Source organism: Rattus rattus, chromosome 5 (assembly GCF_011064425.1).
Source record: "Rattus rattus isolate New Zealand chromosome 5, Rrattus_CSIRO_v1, whole genome shotgun sequence".
NCBI lineage: Eukaryota > Metazoa > Chordata > Mammalia > Rodentia > Muridae > Rattus > Rattus rattus.
This window is the reverse complement of record NC_046158.1, coordinates 139,171,843-139,195,998: the sequence shown is the minus strand read 5'-3', so window position 1 is coordinate 139,195,998 and position 24,156 is coordinate 139,171,843. Positions and strand designations below refer to the sequence as shown.

Genomic DNA, 24,156 nt, shown 5'->3' with positions numbered 1-24,156 from the left:
ACACACCCCACAAGGAACTAAAAATAAGACTAAAAAGACTTTTGAGAAGAACAAATTTCAAAGCAAAAAGATCCCGAATACCACTTGTAATGGGACACACAGTAGGTCAGGAAATCAAACTGAAACTTCAATCAGGAGCTAGCCCTATCCTCTTGGAAATGGGTTTTCCATTAGTTTTGTTCTAGTAAAAGCTCTGACTTGGTTCAAATAAGAATACTTGGTGAATTTCTTCTTGTGAAATTTAAAAGAAAAAATGTATTGTCTATATTTCCTTAAATATTTACTTACATTCACACTGATTTTATTATAATTAAATATATTTAGTGTAATCAAATTTATTGCTATTATTATTACCACTACTGGCAATAGTTCTTGTTGAAATATGTTATAGATTTATAGTCAACTCCTGGTTTGGTTTCTTCTCATAGTGAGATAAGTCGGAACATATTTAAGGGATGTGAAAGTAGGTTAATATAGAATATTATATAGATATATATGAGAAGTCTTACCCTAAGATCCCACTCCAACTCTACATGAAAACATTAAAAACTACTATATGAACATAAAATAAAATAAATAAATATAGAAAATATGTTGTAAGACCTGGGAACATAGGTCCATGATAGGTCACTTGACTAGCATGCATGGAGACCAAGATCCACCCCTAGGACTTCACAAACACAGAAAAAAATGTAAAGTGGCTACATTATGGCCAATTTCTTATCCTCATACATAAATGTTATCATCATTTTTACACATATTCTAGTCTATCAGGTGCCTAGTGACCTTAGCAAACAGATCCCTTATTATCCATTAGATCATTTATATATACACAGATTGCATAATAGAGGTTATTTTGCATCTTATGTTCAACCCACTAATCAACTCTAGATACATTATTTATCTATGTATGTATATATATATATAGTGCATGTTATTTATGTAGTTTATATTAGTGTAAACTTAATTTTTAAAAGATTTTATACACCATGAGTATGTTTGCTTTTATAAATACATGTATTAATTAATGTCTAATTTTTGATACTTTTACAGTTTAATTTGCAAACAGAATCCACCAGTCTGCTGTCCATGCTGATTTTCCGAAGACTTGCAGCAACTGCATTGATGTCTTTTTCATTTACCCATGATTTAAAGGGCTTTACAGCAAAAGTTGCTAAAAACCCTTCCTTAACCAAATTTTCACTAAAAAGACTGTTAAGAATGGCTCAGTGGTTAAGAGCACTGTTCTTCCAGAGGTCCTGAGTTCAATTTCCAGCAACCACATGGTGGTTCCCAACCATCCGTAATGGGGTCTGATGCTCTCTTCTGGTGTGTCTGAAGACAGCAACAGCGTACTCATACACATAAATAAATTCTTAAAAAAAAGAGAATGGATACATTAAGGGTTTCATTATCCAGAAGGACCCCAGTCAACATGGTGAGCTTATTCCTCTCTGACTCGGAAAATCCCTTCAGGAAGAGCAATAACTTTTTAACCTCATCTTCAAAACCTTTCTCCAGGTATTTGTAGTGCCTGTTTAACTTGTTAAAAACCTGAGTGAACGCTTGCATGGTCTCTAGGTCTTCTTGTGCTGCAAACACACAGACATCTGTGCTCATCATGTCATCTACCAGTGTACCACCTGGGTCCAGCACTCTGCCAGAATGTCAGAGTGTTTCCGCATAGCGGCAATAGTCAGCTTTTGCTCCAGAAGCATCAAGAAACTTAGCTACTGCTTCCAAATCAGCACCAGTCTCAGTTAAGCCTTGAAGAATGCAATCTTGAAACGAGTAGGGTCAAACCTCTCTTTTTCATCTCTTTCTTTGGTTTTAAAACGCTGGCCTGATAGCATTGGGTTTTGTTGTTGTTGTTTGTTTGTTTGTTTGTTCTACTGCCTTTGATTATTCATAAAAGACACCCGATTTTTTCCCCCTGAGAATCAATGAGTTTATTAGGGACAATTATGGAGCATGGATGCAGGGTTACAGGACACCCGAACTTAAGGCAAAGAGAAAAGCGTCAGAAATCCCCGAGCTGGGGGCAACTGCGGCGCTCTCTGCTCTGCATCCCTGACTTGTAACTTTTATTTATGCAATCTGAGGTGAAAAAGTTGTCTAGAATCTTCTTAGTGTAGTAACCGAAAGAAACAAGATGATATTTATCCTGCTTCGGAGTGGAAAAGTCAAGAAAGCAAATGAGGCCAAAAGGGGTATTATGAGTTGGGTCCCCAAAGACCAGGACGAAAGGCTACTGAAGCTTCGTCTAAGCACCTTATCATGCCTCTGACTCCTGTTAGAGACCCTAACTCCTGTTCACAAGGAGGAGACAGAGAAACTCTGGGGTCATGGAAGTCTTGAGCATTCCCTACGACTTGAAAATAACAACCTACAGAACCTTTTGTATAAATTAATTTTTTAAAAAACAATAATTCCATGCAAAATATATTTACATTTACATCTTTCCATCCCTCCTCCTCCAAATCCTCCCATATCCCCCTGACTTCATCTCAAATTTCTGACCTCTACAATTCTTACTCTTTCACACGCACGCACGCACGCACGCACGCACGCACGCACGCACGCACGCACGCACGCACGCACGTGCGCGCCCAGGCTCTACACCGAGTCCAGTATCGCTCAAATATATACATGTTCAGGGCTGATTACTGACTACTTGGCTCTGAATAACCTATCAGTGGTTTGTTCCTGGAGAAAATTGATTTCCTTCTCTCAGCAGCCTGTAACTCTTCATACAGTGGGGGAAGCTTGTGCAATCTGCCCCATCCATTTTGGCATGATGACAGGCGTCATCATTACACAGGTCTTGTTTAGGTAGCCATGCTGCTGAGATTCCGTAGGTGTGGCAGTCCTGACCGGTGTAGAGGACAGGATCCCACAGCTACCATCCTGGGCCTCTTACAATCTTAACAGTGCTAAAGGACATTTTATTTGTTTATTTTGAGAAAAAAAGCTCCCTGGTTTAGAAGAGCTCGTCACATGCTTGCCTCTTTCTCTGGTGTCTTGATTCATGGGCACACATTTTTACATAATTGCAGAGATGGCCTCGACTCAATTTTGTATTCAGCTTTTTTTCCCACTTAATATTATATAGTAAATGTTTTTCCATGTGGCTACATAATCTTTCTAATTACCATTTTAATGACTTCATAATACTCCATCCAGTTCACGTACTGTAATTTATTTAACCACTCCCTATTGGTGGACATTTTAGATTGTTTCCAGACTTCTACTAATATGGAAAATGGTGCATACAATATCTGTTGTTTCCCTTCGTTTGGATGAGTTTGTAGATTAAATAGTGAGTCATGGGGCAGGATTGATTTCACAGCTCTCAATATTTTTGGCCTTGTCGGTTCCAAAGGCAGCAATACTCCAGCCGAGGGGTACCAAGACACTGATAGGAATTGAAATTTTTTTTGCAAATATAATAATATTACCCACCACCCTCTCCCATTGTTATAATTCTTTTTTATTCCCCACATAGATAAACTCATGCATTTAGGCCCGGCTTGATCATTTATTCACTTCATAACTTTTTGAGAGACTCATATTTACTAGAGATTTGCTCTGCAATCCCGTTTCCTTGGTAACATTGCAATTCTTATAGAAAATGGGGAACAGGATGAAATGCGTGGCATTAGTGAGCTTATTCTGTGAAACTCTAAAACAAAACAAGCCATAACTTTGCACAACTCATGGGCTGGAGAAAATTTAGCAGCATTTCTTAGCTCCATGAACGTGTGAGGGCTGTAGTAAGAAGGGCCGAGGCAAGCATCCTCCTCCAGGCACGTCTGGATGAGGAGGAGTTCTGTAGCAGGAAGAATTGGGGATGGACTTCCAGTCAGATTGCTGGGTTGATATATGCCCACCCTGTGTCTCACAAGCCATGAGGACCAAGCCATAACTATTTCTCTTTTCTTTTAGGTTCTTCTTATTTTTTTTTAATAAAACCTCAAACAAATTATTCCATGTGCTTTTACTTTTGCTAACTTCTTCAGGGAAAATAAAATTCTTTCTTATGGACCGTTCCCTTTTAAAGACAAATGCATACTTATAGCATCTATTACGTGAGATCACATTAACTAGAAAACAAGCTCTCAGGAAGCAGAGGCCATGTCTTCCCCTGGTTTGTGCACCTGCCTCCTGGCATAGTACCTGATGTACATTAGAATATGCTTGGCAAATGCTTCTTGAATTTAATGACTTGAATTGAATGTTTAAGTAATTATAGAGCATCAACAGAAGGAAATATTATGCAGCAATTAAAAGGATAATTAGGAAGACTTCATAGCTCCATGGAGTATGTTTATGATATGTTTATGTTAACATTCAAAATAGTACCTGTATTATAATTCTCACTGTGTAAAAAATCTCCAGGCTAAATGCTAAGGAGACTAAGAAGAATGATTATCAAACAAACCAAGAAACAAACAAACAAACAGAAACATTGATTTCTAAGAAGTTTATGTTCCTGGATAAGGTTGGTGCATGACAAAGCGTAGTGTAAGATCAATGAAGAAGTACATGGGAAAGGCTGAGTGTCTGGAGGAGGTGTGACAGAGACACAAGTCTATGTGGTTTTGGAGTCACTGTGGTTTTAGAGATGAAAGATTAGTTAAGAGTGAAGATGGTTGAGGAGGCTCTGTCCTAAATGGATAAAAGGGAACACAGGAGAAAGAAAAGGCCTTGGGTGTCACAGAAGCCATTAAAAATTTCTTGGAAGCATTATGAGAAATGAGATGAGGCTAGAGGATTGTGTTGAGTTACTTATGTGCATGTGTGAACACTATCATGGGTGTCTATATGCATGATGTACACGTGTGTGTGCATGTGGGTTCACCTGTCTATGGGGTTAGCATCAGCTGGTGTTGGATATCTTCTGCATCACTCTCCACCTTATATTTTGAGAAAGCGTCCTTCATTGGACCAGTTCATTGACCCAGCTAGTGTGGTTGTCTCTGGGGACCCATCTATCTTGACCTTCCCATTGCTGAGATTAAAGGTATGTACTGCTATACCCAGATTTTATGTGTACACAGAGGATCAAACTCAAGGTCCTCATCCTTGGGAAACAAGCACTTTACCTACAGAGCCATTTTCCCAGCCCCCTTAATGTTGGACTATATTGTAGGTATCTCTTGGGGTATTTGATCTTGGACATGTGACCAGTGGGGTATCCATAAAAGTCTTAGAACAGACGTGTGGTAATTTATTTTTATGTTACTGAATTTGACAGAGTGAAAATAGTGGCCTGGAAAGCAAAAATATTGAGGACAATGATGCCATAAAGAAGACTACAGGAAAGACATGATTATCATATTTAATGGATGAGCTAGAACAGAGTTACCTGTGACATCTTAGTAGACGGAAAACAAGACCCAGGGGCTTATGAGATGCTGGGAGTGAAGGAAGGATTCAAGGATGACTTATGAGAATAAGCAATGACTTGTAAAGTGGGAACAGCTCTTTAATAAGAGATAATAAGGGAGTAAAATATTGAGTTTAGTTACAATGTGTTGAATTTCTGATGCTATTGGTCCTCAGATTTACACAGAGCTAAGTATCCAATGAGGAAAAATGTAAAATAGTTCTAGAGTCTTATGAAAACACGTCTGCCAAAAGGTGACCGCAATACAGGACTCACACATAGTCCCACATTTTCAGTCTCCATGACAATCAAGATCCATGTCACCAAATGAACGAATCTAAGCAAGCTGCCTAGAAACTTTGGCTCTTGTTCGTTGGCTGTGAGAAGTCCCTTCGCTCTGGACAGTCTCACATCCTCATCTGCAAATTGAAATAATAAGTCTCGCTCCATGGGACAATGGGGAAAAATGAATGAGACAAAGCCAGAAAATATTTACAGGAAAGGGAACCAGTAAGTGGCACGTTTTCCAAAACCTTATTTTACTCTCCCACTTCTCTGCGGAATACTTCAGAGGAGTCGGGATCTAGAACAGAAATTGTCATAGTCTGTGACTGGTTAGTGTCACGTATTGGCTAGCGCCAGAAGTCAGGTGTGCTCTTCAGAGACAGACAGGTTATTTGTGCTTAGAGATGAAGCATGGGCGGTCAGTTATGATCCAGTCTGTGCCGGGCCGGTGAATCCAGCTCTGCTCCTTTGTTTCCTCTCTGCACACAGCGATGCCTGGGATTCAAGTCATGTGCGGCCCAAATTAGGACCCAATAAGGTGGGAACAATAAATGAAGAAAATACTTCTAGTTTGAAAGCTTGGTGGAGGTTAGCACATTAGACAATGGCTATTCTTCCCTACTTCCCACACACCCGTGTAACCTTCTGTGTGACCCTTGTTAGAAATGATGAGGCTGGTGATGCAAAGGTGAAGGGACCAAAGTGTCCCAGAAAATAAGCTAATATTAAACAACAACAACAACAACAACAACAACAACAACAACAACAACAAAAACCCCAGCAAACTGTAGCAACTTAGTCTGCTTCCTTGAAAATGTCAACATTTTTTTTCCAACTTAGGGGAAGAAGAAAGAATTTAAGAAAAGCAAGAAGTAAGGAGTATATAACGGTCCGTTTTTGTTGCTGGGGTTCATGAATGTAAGTCATTATTGTTTCTCTATCAAAGGAAGCACAAGGGCATAGAATGGTATTAATCAATAATTTAAACATTATGAGCATTTATATGCAAATGAGGGGCTGGCCTTGAGCTTTGGGTGGCTGGGTAGGACATAAATTTGGGGTGCTTCTTCTTTTTTGCACATTCCTAGAACAAGCATTAGAGGTCCATCAGCATCCACTAGGGACGCTGGGAACACGATCCCTGACCCTGCTTTGTTTTATAAGACAGAACCACGAAGACGCTTTTCATCCAGGCTCCTTCGTGCTTTTAGCCTCAGCAGCCTTCCTGACCGAACGCTGCCTGCTTTGTGAATTCTTCAACATTAGGGGTTCAGTTTCAACAGACTTGGTTGTGCTTTTCAGGGCTCCGTAATGGCATGAACCACACTCGTCCTTTCATTCATGCACTGACATTCTGATGCCAGGCGCACTCACAGACACGAGGACAGCATTCTCACGGAGTTTGAGAGCAGAGGACAAACGATACTGTCACTGTTCGCTTCGGGAGTGCACATTAACTGCAGGAGGCAAAAAGATAGGTACGTACAGAAGAACCAGATGCACATGGTGGAATTCCAAAAAGCGATAGATACAGAGAAGATTTAAAGGGAAAGCGGGTGGATGGGTGGCCAGCCAAAACCCTTCTGGGAGGATTTCTTGAGCCATGACCTGGATCAAACTGGGTAACAGTAAATACCGGGGAAATAAATATTAGTGCGACTTCTGCTGCTAACATGCTCACCATGTAAGGCTCCGAAGAAATACAAAGGTTTCTGACGCTGATACCGATGAAGATACTGGTGATTAGCCATGGGTATCCGTGAGGGCAGTTCACTCGCAGTCACTGACTCTTCACGGTAGCCCTACATGTCAGCTTTTGCTGGGTCTGAGCTGCAGATGGAGCAAAACCTTTGTTAAAGTAGCGACTTGCTCAAGATCACACAGCTAGATGGCATTAGCAGAAACACAACTCTACTGTCCCTTCCCAATCTGAAGACTTCAGTGCCTCCCCCCGCCTTTTGTGCATTTTTTAGCATCTAACCTTGTCTCATGTTGTAGTCACTTAAAGTTATTATGAGAGGGTGGATGGATACATATGAGGTAGGTAGGTATGAATGTATGCATGCATGCATGCATGGATAGATGGAGAATTTGATTATCTCCAGTGACTATACAAGAGGACTATTCATATTTCTAGTCCCAGGCTGGAGGGTGTCTGGACATCTCAGCAGAACTGTGTGTCTGCGAGAACCGTGGGATATTGATTTACAGAAACCTCCAAAGCAAGCTCATTGCTGAAGGTCTAACGCCAAGGGTAAATAAAGCATGGTGACCCTTTCACTCATTTCGCTTTGTTTTAAATTTATTTCTACCTGCACGCGTGTCTCACCTGCAAGAATGGAAATGAACCATGTGTATGCAGTGCCCCTGGAGGCCAGACTAGAGCATCCGATATCTTGACAGTAGAGTTATGGATGATCGTGAACAGCCGTATGGGTGCTAAGAACCAAACCCAGGTCCTCTGCAAGAGCAGCAAACCCTCTCAAAGGCTGAGCCGAATTTCCACCAGTAAGAGTTGTAAGCAATAATCCATAAATACCTTTCTTTTTATCAGAAACTGATTATCATAGCATGTATACTTTGGCCTGTGAAATGGAAAATACTATCACTACCCTGTTTTGCATATAAGAAATGAAGTTCAGAGAAGAGGACCAGTTTAAGGCCATGGACCATACAATTAGTCCACTTCTTAAAACTTTTTCAATATGGGGTGCACCCATTCTCCCATGATGCCTCTGACCTCTCTGACATGCTTACCTGCTCAGGCTAGTGGGAAAGTAGGTAAAATCATTCTATTTCATTTACTTTCAGGAAAGAGACAACTTCCCTTCTTTCTCACCAGGGGCACTCTGGGAGCATTTAGGGGACCCTAGAAGAAGGTATACCTTTTTTGTTGTATTTATATTCTCATGACCATGGTGCTCATTTGGTGGTAAGGAATTCTCTTTCAGCCTTGTTTCCATTAGGCAATTTTTGAATCCAACCCTAAGAGTTGAGCCACACCCCATTTTCGGAGAAGAAATGCCTAACAGCCCACAGGCTTTCAGGGAGCTGTTAATCAGGCATTCTTGTGATTTTGGAGATCTGGGGACCTCCATGCTCCTTCTTGATTGTTCCCAGGCTAAGGTCCCTGAAGAGGGACTTCTGGATCAAAAAATTTTGGAAGTTCCAGAAATGCTGTACAGGGTTTTTTTCCTATTATTAATATTCCTCCCTTCCCAGGAATCTCCTCATATTTTTGTCACAACTGGAATGCTCCCAAGCTCATAGCTCTCTCCCACTTAGCATATCAATTATGAAAGTGACAAGTGCCCGCATCCCATGCCCATTATACAGCCCTGGACAGAGTGGGGTGTGGTCATTAGAGCCAAAGAAGAAAATAAACTAAAGTTGGAAGGCTCTGAGCTGTAATGGTGCCTCTGTGTCGTCCCACTGATCTGCAGCCCTGTCTTCCCTGCTTGATTCTTTGCTCCAGAGCCCGGGACACCACCACCGACTGCCTCTCCAGTTCAGCTTTCCACCTCTGTCCTCGCCTTTTTTGTATCTTCTTCAGATCCCAGTTGTCCATGCTCTTCTGCCCACCATTGCACTTCCTATTTCGTCCCTGCACATGTACTCTTCTACACAGGCTCCTGGCCTCCAGATGTGACCCCTTCATTTACAAATGGAGGGATATCTTCTACTAAAGTTCTCAGTCTCACTGTTGTCTTCCAAGTAGTGCCCAGGTCCTTTCCCTTGGATCACAAGGCCTTAGATCATCTGACTCTCACTCCCCTCTCTAACTTCATCTCTCTAGTGCCTCCAGGGTTTTCAATACCCTACCACTTCATTTCCTAAACATTCTTGTCATGTGCCTGTTCTGTTATTCTTTAATGACTGTTTCCTCTTACATGCACCCCTGTACATTCTGTCTAGCTAACACTTTTTGCTCAATTTTTTTATCAGTCATGGGACTTCACATCTATTGACCTGTCCAGGCAGATGCCATGATAGCCTCCAATGCATAAACGATTATGACTTTATGTTCTCATCTCAGCTAACCTTCACAATACCTCCCTACACATAGCTCTGATGTAGCTCTCACTGAGACACATGTCCTGTTGACTCTGTGTGGAGTAGAGCTTCTGGTCTTTCCAGCAGTGTGGGCTCTTTTACAAAGCTAGAGAGTATGATACGGCAATTAAGTAGTTTCAATGAAATTCTAATAATGCATCAAGAGGCAGAGCTAGGGCATCATGGGTGACATTAATTCTCTCTATCTTGTACCCTGTCAACTACAGATCAAGAGATTTTTCTTAACAGTATCACAGGACCAAATCTCCAAAACAGCTCTTCCAAGAAAAACAAAATTAGGGAGTGCAGGACTCACTGGGAAGATATCCATGCTTCTGTAAGTGGCACCTATGCATTCTTCTGTAAGTAATTCTACCCAACGTCACTGGATCACACACCAAGTGACACAAAAGTAGACTGGAAATTGGCAGAGAAGAGGAAAGAGATCATCAAGAACAAAAGGAGTCAGGAGAATGACAGTCAAATAGTACAACTATTATTGTCTTGTATCAAAATATAAAAATAAAACTCATCATCATGCATAATTAGCATATGTTAATAAAAAGAAAATAAAATACTCTTTTTTTCTTGTCTGTTTTTAATAGGAATCTGTTATTGAGACTTTTTACCCAAAAACTCAGGAGTAACCAAGAGGACATGATGACTCTTAGGTATATCGTTGAGATATTCTACTTATTTAGAGGGTGATAGAAAGGCTACTTCATGTCTAAGTGTCACTCTTGTCAGCATGCAGTATCTTCAATGGTGTCCTTCTTCTTTGGAGATCATCACTTTGCCTATCGCATGTAGATGTCCCTTCAAAGTCTACCTTATCCATGGGTTCAGCCCCAGCACCTCTCTGTCACCAAGGACACCATATTTGATGTTGTTGCCTTGATATAAGACATCAGGATACAGAGTAAGGAGATCCTCTTGAGTTCTAGGAATTTGAACAGGTCCTGCTGGTGGTATGAAGGTTATGATACTTTGTGTTATGATTTTCTAGAGTCCATCTTATTTTACATGTAACCCGGGAGTTCAGTAAATGCAGAGTCCCTCTGGGAAGAACCTTGGTGGTGTTCTTCTATTCCTTTCCCCCATTTATGTGAAACAGAACATCTCGTGGGGAAAAGGCAGTCATCTCAGTGCTTTGTTCTAATGAGAAGGACAACATTAACTTAGAAGCCATGTGTTTGAGTGTGGACCAGTAAAGGTGGCCCATTCAGACTACTCTGGTGTCACTGGATCTGCCTCTGTGATTCTCTCCTGATTTTCAAGTTTGACAATAGAAATTGCTAAGAAGAAATTTCTCTCACTGTCATAAGAAAGAACATTTAAGAGTCATCTCACCCCTACATTTTTCTCTGCTAGAGCCAGTATTATTGCCTTATTTATGTCTCTACCACAAACCAGAGAGTGTCCCTCAAGACTTGTGGCTTTAGGGGTTGGGGATTTAGCTCACGGTAGGCGCTTGCCTAGGAAGCGCAAGGCCCTGGTTCGATCCCCAGCTCGAAAAAAAAAAAAAAAAAAAGAAAAAAAAAAAAAAAAAAGACTTGTGGCTTCTAATCTCATCTTGTTCTTCCTGCCTAGGATCACTAAGGATTTAATCATCCATAAATGATGTTGTTGGTTGACCTAATTCTGACACCTATGCAACCTTCTCCAAGTGTGGTCAGATGAACTCTCAAAATCAAGAAGATGTGGTCCTTCACAATCTTCTGATACTGGTATAGACTCAGTATAGCTGAAGACACATTGTAAACCCTGTGTCCCCTGAGGACCAGGCTGGTTGTGAAAGTCTCTTCTTCTCTTTAGGAGTTGTTTTGGGGAGGACTGGGCCTGTCCTTACCTGGATTTGTATGAAATATTCTCCCTAGCATTTGTGATTTATGTCTAAAAATTTTCCATTTGTTTAAATTTTCTTGAAGATTCAAAAGTCATCTAATCTATTCCCACAGGTCAAACCAACTATACTAATAGTCATTATTTACTCCTTAATTAACAACCAGATTTCTTTCACAGACAAACTGTTCCTGACTATCCCAGATACATAATTTACATGATGTTTTCTTTCTCAGCCATCCAAAGCAGACTTAAAGGATGCCTTCCAGAATTAAATTCCTCTAACATCCTTGCTTCTCTAGGATCATAAGAGCAGACCATGATGTGCTCCCAAGCAAACCATCACAGACTTAACCCACACCACGTACCCTATGCAGACATTCCCTGCTGGGGTTCTGCTTCTCTGTTGTGATCACCCTCAGGTTTATCTACACTGCTGCTGCCACAGATCCAGTTGAGACTGAACGCCATCTCCTCGAACCTGCCTGGGACAACAAAGCTGTCTTCCTCCAGATACCTCCTCTGACTGAAGACTCCCAAGACACTGAGAGTCACAGATGACAGCTGAGAACCACAGAGGGCAGACTTGGGACCTCCCAGCCACAGATGAACTTTCTTGCCAAGGACAAATGGCTACTGAACTTGGGGAAGTTACATGATAGTAAGGAAAGCATGATGTCTAGATAGATTAATCTGATGTTGTTTAATACCAATGTTAATACCCTCAAACTGTACAACCCATAGAACAATTACTTGGTTCAATAATCCTGTGTCCTCCAAACCCCCACCCTCATTCACTGTTACCCCTCTGGTTTAGTTGCACTACCCCTCCAGACTGTTTAGTGGTGTTTTTTTTTAAATATATATTTCAGTCTCACCCAAAATTTTCACTACAAATGATACCTCCCATTTAAAAAAGTAAAAAAAGGAGTTGTGGGACTGTGGGCTGTGAAAGGTATCCTGATCCCTCATTAAGATAGGTTGAAGCCCTGGAGACCCAAGGGATGGCAGGAGCTCCCCAGTCTCCCAGGAGGTCAGACCCCCACAACCCCCTGTAGAGAGGTTTGAGATAAATCAGTCAAGTAGGAAAAACGCCCCAAGCCCCTCCTCCACAGGTCACATAGGCTCAAGATAGACCAGTCACAGAAAAGCAGAACCACGCCCCCAAATATGTAGATGAGGTCTTCCCAATTTCTCAGGTCAAACCAATAGGAAGAATCTGCTGTCAGATCCTGCCCCATCCCCAAAACTGTATTTAAGAATCCTATTCAGAAGGATTAAAGTGTGCAGGAATTACTCCATCATCTGCGAATTTCTGTCATAAGAGCTGTAACACAGTCGCTTGGGGAAGAGAACTGATCTCCTGAAATTGTCACCAGAAGCTCCCCTGCATCCTCACTGGCTAGTCAGTCTCCCACTAGCTCAGCCAGGCCCTAACTGAAGTGACAACATGGAAACAGAGGCAGAAGCAGTTCCCCCTCTCTGCCAGGGTTCTCTCCCCTTCACCCGAACCCACGAACCTAGCCAGACCGGAGATCTCCGTGGAAAGCCTCCAGCATGCAGGCCGACATGAAATCATTTCCGGGATGTACTTGACAATGACATAATAGGCATGAAAAGGGAGGACCATTAAGGTGGAGAGACTAGCAGCTCGTCCTAAAACCTTATAGTGATTTAAGGATAAGCAAAAACGAACTAGAGAGGATCAGGTCCAGAAACTGGCTACTGATCATGACCGGTGAAACTTACACTGGCAGGCATAGAATTAGAATGTAGAAGGAGGAAGTGTCACGGAGGAGATACCTCTGACCGTGGACTTGCTCTAATATAGCATCTCCCTGTCACCAGCACACATTATGCCATTTACTGTTAACTGTTCAGCACAACAACCCTGGGATGTGAAGAGAGATACTGGATTCAGGCACTTGAATTCAGGTCTTTGTAGCCCCTGAATGAGAGCTTCGTATTTCACTCTCCTTATCTCCTTTGAAACCCCAAGTTAACATTTATTAAGCTTGGTGCTTATTACACTCCCTCTCTCCCCTCTCTCATAAGTGCTACAAATATCAATTCTTATAATAGAGAGAAATATCTGCTTTCCCTCTATTAATAGCATCACTAACCATTTATTGATTTTTTTGGAGAGGAAATTAGAGAAAAAGTGATATTACAAATTATTGTTATTAAGTCTCATTGGGGAGTTGATGTATACACTCCTGTGGGGTGAGGGTGCCCGGAACCATGAGTCACATGGAGTACAGGACATCTTGGTATTTGCAACGGAAAGGTCACAAGTGACAGCCACAGCAAATTAAGACTCACTTTTCAAGGCTTTAAGCAACCTTTATTTCTCCTATACCTAGCCTGAGCAGGGAGTACCAGAGAAGCTGAAGTTGGTTAAGTGCCTAGTCTGTTACTAGCTAAATGTATAACTTGGGAGAACGTGCTTATTCCAGGGATCCCCGATGTCATGCAGCCATACTGTTTGGATGAATTTCAATCTAACTGTGCTTCCTTGAAGACAGATGATCAGGCATGGATCTAATTGGTATTAAGTGGACGGGGTCAATATCTATTGGCTTTTGCTCATCTTCCTGGACTTCTCTCCATTTGTTCGAAGCAGAGTGCTTGCTTTCTATTGAGAGATGTGAAAATCATGGAATCCAAAATTCGTCCTGTCTACAAGATGTGCAGAGATAAAGGGGTAGAGGTTGAGGGGACAGCCGACCAATGACTGCCCCATCTTGAGACTCTTCCCATGTCAGCCAACCCAGGACACTATTAACTATACTCTGTTATGCTTGCAGACAGGCTAGCAGAACCGCCTTCTGAGAGACTTCATCCAGCACCAAATGCAGGCAGAGCTGAGACCCACAATCAAACGTCAGGCAGAGATCTGGGAGTTGTCTGAAAGAATGGAGGATACAAGTGAACAAGCCTGAGGGGTCAATGACACCACACGAAGATCTACAGAGTCAACTAACCTTGGTCTGTGCGGGCTCACAGAGACTGAACCACCAACCAAAGAGCATTCAGGGGCTAGACTAGACCCCCTCCACATTTAGCAGGTGTGCAGCTTGGTCTTCATGTAGGTCCCCTAACATTTGGAATGGGAGTTGTATCTGACTCTGTTGCCTACCATTGGATCCCTTTCACCTAACTGGACTGTCCGGTGGGGTCTCAGTGGGAGAAGATGTGCTTAGATGTCCCAGAGCAGGTGGTACCCAAGGAGAGCTTTCCCTTCTCTGAGGAGAAGAGGAGAGCTAATGGGGGAAAGGATTTGTAAGGGCAGGACTTGGAGGAGAGAAGAGAGAGGGCTGTGCTTGGCATGTAAATTAAATAAACAAATTATTAAAGAACATCATGGTTAGTCTTGCATGGATATTACATATCTTGAAAATGTTCCTTCCTAAAGCCTCCCTTGCATTACTTTTTATGAAGTTGAGAAAAATGCTTATCATCACCCAGATGACCCCAAGTCTACCTTTGGAGGAGGCTCTGGGAGATTGAGGTTAGATTACTCGGCAGGTCCAGGGTTAGACATGGAAGGTGAAACCTCAGGCCAGCTGCTGCAAAAGCCATGATATAAAAATGAGTTAGTACTTCTTGAAGGTGAAGCTAGCTGAACTTTGGAATTTCTGAGAAGCAGGTCGGGGAAAATGTAAGAGGAGAGAAAAGATCTAGGAAGCCTGCCAGCTGTGGCATGCAACACTCCCCTCGAAAACACGACCCACTTGGGTGACTTCCAATGTTCAGTGTTGCTTAAATAAGCACAACAATCACCAGGTATTTTAAGAATGCAAAATCGTCAGATCCTGGGACTTACTGTTAGTGTTAATGGTATTAATGGTGATGTTATGACCATTAGCATCTGTCCTCCTGTTAGACTCATAACACAATGGGGAGTGATCAAATTAGGGGGTGGTAGGTAGTATTTCTACAAGAAATATTGCCATGTAAGAAACTGGATTAAGCAGTTAGGATATAAGAATGTCAGTGCAACTAATTCAGCAGAATCAAGAACTGGCAGTCTAAACTGCTTGGAAATGTCAAGACCTTCTTAACACCCAACCAGTGGAAGGGACCTTGGCTCTCTCATCCTTTCATCTGTAATCATTCAGAGTACTTTTTCTCGATTCTCACAAAGTAGGATGGTGGGAACTGAAACAGGGACACCCATATCCTGGGGTATAAGAGCTTCCAAGATGCTCACCTGAAAGGCTGATGCCAAATACCTCATGCTGAAGCATTTGCTCCCGGTGATCTAACTTGCTTCCATGCTCTCTCCCTGCCTTGCAGCCACTCTTGCTAAGCTACACACAGTTCATCAGTCCTGTACTGAGACCCAGTAACTTTATGTGTTTAACTGCCCCACCACCACCACCACCACCACCACCACCACCACCACCACCACCACCACCACCACCACCACCACCACCACCACCACCACTACCACCACCATCACCACCATCACCATCACCATAGAGGACACTTTGGGTACTTTGCCTGGCCCAGCCCAGGCTCAAGCTCTGTTATCTGCACTCTGAAACCCAAGACTGATTCTCTCCCTTAGACTTTCCAAGATCTCAGAGGGTGCTTCTTCTCATTCTAATGAGGGCAGAGTGGTGTTCCTCACTTGCAACACACTGCCTGTCTACAAAAGAATCAGAGGGCTCTGTCTTCCTTATTTGAGTCCTGGTTGACTGGCACTAGGAGACTTGTGTTCTTATAAAGGTATCTTTGACAGGATCCTCTTTTATGAGAGTCAAACTGTTGAGATTTTACTGTAAAGGGCCGTTTGTTAAATATTTGGGCTCTATGGGTCACATCTGTGTGACAGTATTTGTTCTGAAACTGTGAGGATTTCCATAGACAGTGCAAAAAACAAATAAGGGGGAGGTCTATTCCTCTTCTTCTTCTTCTTCTTCTCTTCTTCTTCTTCTTCTTCTTCTTCTTCTTCTTCTTCTTCTTCTTCTTCTTCTTCTTCTTCTTCTTCTTCTTCTTCTTCTTCTTCTTCTTCTTCTTCTTCTTCTTCTTCTTCTTCTTCTTCTTCTTCTTCTTCTTCTTCTTCTTCTTCTTCTTCTTCTTCTTTCTTCTTTCTTCTTCTTCTTCTTCTTCTTCTTCTTCTTCTTCTTCTTCTTCTTCTTCTTCTTCTTCTTCTTCTTCTTCTTCTTCTTCTTCTTCTTCTTCTTCTTCTTCTTCTTCTTCTTCTTCTTCTTCTTCTTCTTCTTCGTCTTCTATAGATTCCCCCCTACAATATATTTTGTTATGGGTTTTCCTTCCCTCACTTCTCTCAGTTCCTTCACCTCCCTTCTAGATCCACACCCTTTTGCCTCTCATTAGAAAACAAACAGGCATCTAAGGAATGACAATAAAATTAAATAAGAAAAATAAAAAAAATGAACAAACTGGAATGTAAAAGAGTAACAAAATAAGAAAAAGATCCAAAGAAATAGCACAAGAAATGCACATAGATGCAGAGACACAGGATCATACACTTAGGAATCCCATTAAAATAAAAACAAAACCAGAAGCCACAAGGTAAAAAAACAAAAAATGAAAAGAAACAAAACAAAACATTCCAATTTAATATTCTCAGAAAGAAAATCCTAAAAATGCTGTTGAGTTTGTCTTATGTTGGCCATCTACTGCTGGACATTGGGTCTGGCCTTAAGAGTGTTTTCTTTCCCTAGTGAGACTCCTTGAAGAAACCAATTTTTCATTTGCAAGTGGCTGTCAATTAGAGAGAGCTTCTGATATGTGTCTACGGCTCTTTCCAGCTTGTGGGCCCCACAGACATGACAGTTTATCCAATGCTTTGCTGCACTCTGAAGTTGGCCAATTTATTGTAGAAAATGACTTGACTCAAGGGTGGAAATCCCTTCTCTTTCATCAGAACCTTATCTTCATCCTAACTTGATTTTGATTTTTTTCACATTGTAGCCCTGTCAAACAAACTTATCAAAATAAAAAATAAAAAAAGACACATCTGTTAGGGTGAGTATTATTAAAAGGAGTAGAAACAGAAGAGTGCTTCTGAGGTTGTGGAGAAATTGGGTTCCTTGAACATTGTTGGTAAATGATTTATTTATCCAGAAATTTCACTTTTAGGTATATCCCTGAAACAGATGGAATCAGAGTGTGCTCATCGATGCGATGCTCACATCCCTGTGAGGGAGTGCCTGACAGCAACAACTTAAGGAGAAGGAATGCTTATTTTGCTCACAGTTTCAGTTCTTCCTGAAGAAATGCCATTGCAGTGTTCATAGGAGTGGGAGAGGAAGATAGCTGTTTTCCACATTTTAAAAAAAATTGGATATTATATTTATTTATATTTCAAGTGTTACCCCCCTTTTCCAGTTTCCCCTCTGTAAGCTCCCTATCCCCTCTCCTCCGCTTCTATGAGGGACCTCCCACACCCACCTATCCAATCCTCCCTCTCCACCCTAACATTCCCTACACTGGGCATCTAGCCTTCACAGGACCAAGAGCCTCCCCTCCCATTGATGCTAGATAAAGCCAACCTATGCTACAGGTGTAGCTGGAGCCATGGGTCGCTCCATGTATACTTATTGGTTGGTGGTTTAGTCCCTGGGAGCTCTTGGGGAGTATGGTTGGTTGATATTGTTCTTCTGTGGGGTTGCAAATCCCTTTAGCTTCTTCCGTCCTTCCCCTAGCTCCTACATTGGGGTCCCTGTGCTCAGTCTGATATTTGGCTGCCAGCATTCCCATCCGTATTGGTAAGACTCTGACTGTGGCTTTTGGGAGACAGTTATATCAGGCTCCTGTCAGCAAGCACTTCTTGGCATCCACAATAATGTCTAGGTTTGGTGGCAACATATGGTATGGATCCCCAGGTGGGACAGTCTCTGGATAGCCTTTCCTTCAGTCTCTGCTCCACTTTTTATCTCTGCCTTTCCTTTAGACAGGTGTAACTTTAGGTTAATATTGGTGAGATCAGTTGGTGGCCCTATGCCTCAATTGCAGGCTGTGCCTAATCTCCAGATATAATCTCTACTGATTCTCTCTACCGTTTTTAGGTATTTCAGCTAATGTTATCCCTTTGGGTCCTGGGAGCCTCTTGCTTTCCTGGCATCTGAGACCTTCTGGTGGCTACCCCTAATTCCCCATCCCCTATTGCTACACACCTCTGTTGAATTTCCTGACCTTCTCTACTTCTGCCTGTCTCCTCCCATATCTTCCCCCTTTCCCCTCCCCCTCACTTCCTCCCAAGTCCCTCTCACCTTCTACCTCCTGTGATTAGTTTGTCCCCCCTTCTAAGAAGGACTGAAGCATCCACACTTTGGTCTTACATCTTCTTGAGCTTCATGTGGTCTGTGAATTGAATCATGGATTTTCCTCACTTTTTGCCTAATATCCACTTATCAGTATGTTATTTTGTGACTGACTGGGTTACCTCACTCAGGATGATATTTCCTAGTTCCATCCATTTGCCTGTGAATTTCATGAAGTCATTGGTTTTTTTTTCTTTTTTTTCTTTTTTCTTTTTTTCGGAGCTGGGGACCGAACCCAGGGCCTTGTGCTTGCTAGGCAAGTGCTCTACCACTGAGCTAAATCCCCAACCCCCGAAGTCATTGTTTTTAATGGCTGTGTAGTACTCCATTGTATAAATGTACCACATTTTCTGTATTCATCCCTCTGTTGAGGGACATCTGGTTTTTTTCCAGCTTCTAGATATTATAAATAAGGCTGCTATGAACATAGGGGAGCATATGCCCTTGTTATATGTTGGAGCATCTTTTGGGTATATGCCCAGGAGTGGTATAGCTGGGTCCTCCAGTGGTACAATGTCTAATTATCTGAGGTACCACCAGACTGATTTCCTGAGTGGTTGTACCAGTTTGCAATTCCATATTTTGATGAAAAATAAATCAAGGATCAGAATCAGAAGCAGGCTGGATGATAACCCCACCCCTACCCCCAGGCCTCCGGTGGCTTTGCTTACATTCTCCACGAAAGCATGATGTTCTAGTTTCCACAGTCTCCTGTACTACCAGCTAGAGACCAAGTGTGTGTACAATTTTATACTCAAACTGCAGCAGTGGAACTCACAGAAGTATGTCCATACCGATGATGTGCATAGTAGTAGAATGGAAGCATCCCAAGCACGCATGCCCTGAGGGATGAAGAGGTACAGTGGGATATCCTGAGAGAGAGAGAGAGAGAGAGAGAGAGAGAGAGAGAGAGAGAGAGAGAGAGAGAGAGAGAGGAGAGGAAGAGGGGGAGGGAGAAGAAGAAGAAAAAGAAGAAGAAAGGAGAAGAGGAGGAGGAGCAGGAAGAGGAGAAAATACAAGTGAAAAAGGAAGAGAAGCCTATCAATGTGACAACATGTATATGAACCTTGAAGACACTGCACTAAATAAAATATGGTGGTCTGCACACAGCGACTCCATGAATCTGTTCAATGAGGTGCCCAAAGTTATCAAACATGGTGAAAGAGAGAGAGAGAGAGAGAGAGAGAGAGAGAGAGAGAGAGAGAGAGAGAGAGTAGATTGGTGCCAACCAAAGGGCAGGGTTGAGAGGAATAATTAGCCATTGTTTAATTGTTAAAAACTAAAAATTAAAAAATTTAAAATTTAAAAAACGTTCTATATAATAGTTGAACAACACTGCAAATATACTTAGAATATTAGCTTTTCCTGAAAATAGTCTATATTTGTAAGTTTTGATGTTATATGTATTTAATTAAAAATTAAAGTTGGTTGATTTAATATTTTTCTTGGAGAAATGGTTGCACCTTGATTTAGCTTTTTTAATCCCTGCTTTACCCAACAGTTCCCTTTGCTACAATGGAAACAGACAATTGGAGAGACAGGAAAGACACAGAGACACAGAGAGTGTTCTTTCATAGAAGGAACACACACACACACACACACACACACACATATCACTACCACCCCCACATACTCTTTGTACTTCTAAACATTCACAAATACACATATGTCACACAGCAAACATATATTCAAGTCTCCCAAACATTCACATACCTACATAAATCACACACACACACCTCACTACCACCTGCCACATACACTCATATCCCAAAAAGTTCACACACATACATATACCCCCCACACCCATATACCACATACATATAACACACACACATAGCACACACACACACACACATATAACACACACATAGCACACACACACACACACACACACACTCATACCTCCTAAACACTCACAAAGACATATACCACACACACAGCGCGCACACACACACACACACACACACACACACACACACACACTCCCCCCACCACACGTAAACCATCAATCTCAAGCTCACGCTAGAAAGACAGAGTGTCATTTCAGCCTGGTTCAATATAGCATTTAATATAGCTCTCTACTCAGCGGGAGGTGATCCTCCAGGAGCTTGGTCAAGGTGTCATTTGGGGACCTGTCATGTCCTATAGCCCTGTGCTGGGGCTGCTCAAGTGCCCTCTCCTGCTTAAGTTATTTATATAGGTGGTTGAAATGCTTTGCTTGTACAAACTAGAAACTATTAGATTAGCCAGCGGAGGCAGCCAGAGGCAATCATTTAACAAAGTGAGTGGGATTCAAAGTAGGCATGGAAAGCAAATATTATTTCATGGGAGTCGATTAGAAGCGCTCTGCAGATGAGCGGTAACTGCTTTGTTAACTTAGCTAGGGGAGGTAAGCAGGGCAGGGGAGGCACCAGCTGGGTTGGAAGGTGAGCGGCCTGGAACAAAATGGTAATTCAGGGCAGGGTGGATGCACCCGGCAGCCCTCCACACACACTCCCCCCTTCTCCTTATTTAAAGTACATGATGGAGCTTAGCAGCTGAGAAGCCTTGGTTTGCTCTAAAATTTCTCATTTTAATTCAGGCAAACACTCTATAAATCCAATGTATCGGAAAGCAAATATTGAGGCTGAGTACGGAGGTCCATTAGGTGGAGTGCTTAGCTCTAGCCTGAGTGTGTGGGAGGGTTAGGTGAGGAGGCCTGGAAAGAGGCTGAGCTGGAACGGGAAGGTGGGATGTGGGTACCACAGAGAACGGAGGGCTGGTGGGTGCTACAAGGATTGCACAAGAAACGGAGGGGATGGGAGGCCTCAGGACTCACAGAGACTGGGTCCCACTGAAAAAGGCTGGCTGGAAGGAAAGCCTGGAGCTTTTCCTAGAAAGAGAATCGGCGAGGATGCTTTAGATGGAGATTGATAAGTGGGGCGTCAGGAGAAAGACTTGGGCTTCACAGAGGCTGGCTGGATCTCACAGGCAAATTCTCAGAGAGGGATGGAAACCGAGTGGGGCTTTGAGGGACAGCTCACAGTGGGGTTTATTGCAAATTCTGGTTTGAGGAAAGTCAAACTGGATCAGGAAGAAGTGAACGTCACCTGAAGCTCTCAGATTCTGGAGACCAAGGAAATGGTACCCAGGGGCTGGGGTCTGTGATGCTTCTCGGGGTGCTTAGTTCAGGAAGAGGGTCTATTGCATCTGGGTTGGCACGGATTATAGTGACGGATTTAGGCTCTATAATGACAGAAATATGAATTAAAATCTCATCACTGCCGTAAGCTAGATAACCAAGGAAGAGTCATTTGTCCTGTACGAGTTTTGGTTCGTCTCTCTGTACACTGGGGACACATGCTGGGAGGTAACTATCTTACCTTTCATTCCTGGGAAAACAGGATATGATATTTATGTATTTTCAGCCACGTGCCAAATGCAAGGACAGATTAAAATTGGCTATTTAAAAATGGTGTTACTGTGAGAATAGATTTCAAAAGCAGATACGTGAAACAAATCCAGGAGTTGTCTTCAGAGTGACTGGGCTGGATGTAACCTTCATGATTTTTCCTTTTCTGGCCGTAGGTCTTGGGGAATCTTCGACTTTGAATTCATCCTGGGTACTTTGTATTCTTGCTTTACAAGAATTTTACAGAGAAAGAAGTAGCCAGGGATAATGATCCATCCCTGGAGTCTCCTTCCGATCTTATTAATGTCAGCAATTTTCCCTTTCAGCAAAGTTAAAGATTAGTTTAGGCAATCCTCTCAATGCTGCTTTCCAATGCCAAAGCTTCAGGAAGAGACATTAGCCGTCTCTCAGATCACTCATGCCATAGAGTGAGAACTGCAGTTCTTTGGGGGGTGCTAAGCACTTAGCCCAGTGGTCCTCAACCTTCCTAACGCTGCAACCCTTTCTCATGTTGTGGCATCCCCAGCCATTAAATTATTTTTGTTGCTACCTCATAGTGTAATTTTACCACTGCTATGAATTGTAAAGTAAATATCTGATATGCAGGACATCTGGTATATGAGCCCCGTGAAAGCATCCTTCGACCCTCCAAGGGGTGGAGATCCTCAGACTGAGAACTTCGGACTGAGCGCCTTCCACATTTAACAGTCACACATCTCTAAGGAGATATAATCCCTTACCCACACAACACGGAAATAGAGTCCCGTCAAAGGCCATGCTGGGGTCATCACGGTGCCGCACCGACCTGTCTGAGGTGTGAGCAGATTTTACGGAGTGTGAAGCCAGGCTGGCGGCTGCCATCTCCAAGTCAGGTTCTATGTTAGGATCCCAAACGGGCAAACCTGGAAGCTTCCATTCCCAGTCACGGATTATTAGGAAAAGTGGTAACTGACCTTCAGGTTTGAGGGCAGCGCAGACTTAGAGATTTGCTCCAAAATGAAGATGTCCTGGCTGTTAGTGTCCTGTTCTGGGACTCTTGATCAAAGAGGTAAGAAGTTTTCAGTGTGAATTGAATTAATATAAATTAATCTGCTGGTGAGAATATCGGATGCTTGCTTGGTGTTCTGTGCAGTATCTTATCAGGTCACAGGTCAAATGGCCCGTAGTCACAAATTCTCAGAAGAACTTTTATCAAAGAAGAGTTAAGTGGATAAATGCTGGCTTGGAGACAGGCTTTATAAAAACCAGTATCAAAACATTTATTTTGTTATCGTGTCCTGGTTTTAGGAAGATGTGTGGTGAGGGGACATGGCTAGCTCTACCAAACAAAACAAAACAAAACAAAACAAAACAAAACTGAACTGAACTAAACTAAACTAAACGGAACTAAACTAAAAACATTCACGTGGGTGAGCTTGCATGAATGAACTTTTTCCATAAGTAATGCCCGATCAGCATGGAATATCCAGGGGTCACGTCTCTTCAGTGAAGAAGAACCCCGAGTTTTTATTTCTAGATTCCCAAGGGAGTAATTTTAAATGGAGGGGGAAGCTTTTAGGTTAATTCTGGTTATACAAAGAAGGAAGGGTGTAGATAATTTCTGGGACAGGAATTGTTCTTGATTTCTTCTGTTCTCGCTCTTCATGGCCTTGGCATTCGAGTCTTCAAAGCTCCTGTCTCCTTACACCGATCTTTCTTTCTTTGAGCTAGTACCTGTACGTGGATGTACAGGTGCAACCAGAGGTCAACCTCATTCCTGGGGTCATTCCCCTGGGGTCATATTGAGATAGGGTCTCTCATTGGTTTGTGTCTTGATGACCAGTCTCCCTGTTTCTCCCTCCCCAGTATTGGGATCACAGCCATGCCATTTAATGTGGGTTCTGTGGGTTGAACTGAACTGA

The 24,156-nt window shown here is 42.4% G+C and overlaps 1 pseudogene; it reads right to left on the bottom strand.

Moving 5' to 3' along the window:
* Positions 1 to 1,031: 1,031 nt before the first annotated feature.
* Positions 1,032 to 23,116, bottom strand: LOC116901057 (annotated as a pseudogene).
* Positions 23,117 to 24,156: the final 1,040 nt, after the last annotated feature.